We start from the raw sequence: 1,604 nt of genomic DNA on the forward strand, positions 1-1,604 counted from the left end.
GGTTCAGCTCCACAGGGTAAGTCATGACTCGGAGCCACACACTGAAAGCAAAGCTGTGCCTAGCAGTATTCCAGGGCGTGAGCGGGCATGGTGCCGCCCCACCATATATTTTTAGCTTTCTTTTGCTGACATCTACAAAACTGCCTCCAAGCTTGAGCTGTGGTGCTGGTTCTGTTCTCTACCAGTTGTACCCTGGTGCTGCTCCACATGCGACTAGTTTTGAGCCTCAACTTCCCTGGAGTGAGCAAGAGGCCTACAGTTCTATTTGTTGCTTACACCAAAAAGAATCATCTAATTAAAAAATCACTGGAAGCCACATGCATTTGCAGAAGTGGCTCCACTTCAGAGGAGTCTCTCAAGGCAAATAAATGAGTAACTTTTCAAGGGTTTAGATATGTATGAAAATAGCCACTAAAGTTACAAGTGCTTTCAATCCTCATACTTTAGGGCGTAAGTTGATCATCAGCTGGGGGCCAGGGAGGAATTTCCTCCCAGAGGACATTATTGTTCTGTGAGGTATCTCATGGGAGATTCACATCTTCCTCCGGAGTGTTTGGCACTAGCCACTGCAGACAATAATAAATAAATAAATAAACAGTTCTGCTCTGCTGAGCCCTGCTTGGTGTGTTTACACCCGCCTAACTCGCCGGGCAGCCCTACGGACGGGAGAGAAAACGTGGCCCTGCACCTCGGCCGCTGTCTCACGTGGCAGCGAGTGGGAGAAAGGCACGCGGGGGACTCGGGGCGGCAGCCGCGGCCGGGGAGTACATGACGCCAGATCCCGCAACGCCGGCTGTTCTGCCAGCCCCGCTCCAGCGAAACAGGGGAGCGCACATCACCCCAGGGGCCGGGAGCGGAGCGGAGGAGGCTCTCGTTGCACAAGCTACCCCGCCCGATGTTGTAAAGGACCTCGGAGATCCGGGAAGGGGCAGTGGGCCGGACGCAGGCGCCCGCACTGCCGGCAGACAGCGCTGCTTCTGGGAAGCGCCGTGACTCAGCCTCCGCCGCGGGGCGCCTCCCGCCCCGCCTATCCCTGCGTATAGCCAATCACCGGCTCCTATGTTTGCATACAGCGCCCGGGTGCTTCTGGGTGAGCATCAGGACAAGCGCTCCCTCTTCCCTCCCACTGACAAGTGCCCTCCGAGGAGCGGGGCAGTTTGCACACTGGGGACCAGTGCAGGGTATAATCCTGCTGCAAAGCACCCCTCACCGTGGCCTCAGAGTTAAAGAGTTTTTTGGCCTCATATAGGGTCGGCTCGCAAGCAAGGAGTTGCCCGGATGACCCTCAGTGGTCTGGGGTGCAGGCTTCAAACCTGTAGCTGTCTAGCGACAGAGTGGTTCAATTCCACCTTTCGGGCGAGGCAGCGCGCTTCACATTTTCTCTTGCCCCAAGGAGACATCGTGGCGGGCGCCGCCTGCTCTCACTGGCAGCTATCGGGAGCCGGCGCCGGACTCGACCATCCCCAAGGCAAAAGGCAGTGCCAGCGGCAGCTTTACCCTGATATGTCACAGCGCAGGGAGACGGTTTGCTTACCCTCGTTCGACCTTACCACACACTGCACTTTATGAAGGGCCAGCGTTGCCCTTCTTTATGACTGTCATTC

At 56.5% G+C, this 1,604-nt stretch overlaps 1 non-coding gene across 1 annotated transcript; it reads left to right on the top strand.

Annotated features, from left to right (window-relative positions):
- Positions 1-1,272: 1,272 nt before the first annotated feature.
- Positions 1,273-1,359, top strand: TRNASTOP-UCA (transfer RNA opal suppressor (anticodon UCA)). The gene has a single exon. It is a non-coding gene; the product is annotated as a tRNA-Sec (tRNA).
- Positions 1,360-1,604: the final 245 nt, after the last annotated feature.

Source organism: Dryobates pubescens, chromosome 6 (genome assembly GCF_014839835.1).
Source record: "Dryobates pubescens isolate bDryPub1 chromosome 6, bDryPub1.pri, whole genome shotgun sequence".
NCBI classification, from domain to species: domain Eukaryota; kingdom Metazoa; phylum Chordata; class Aves; order Piciformes; family Picidae; genus Dryobates; species Dryobates pubescens.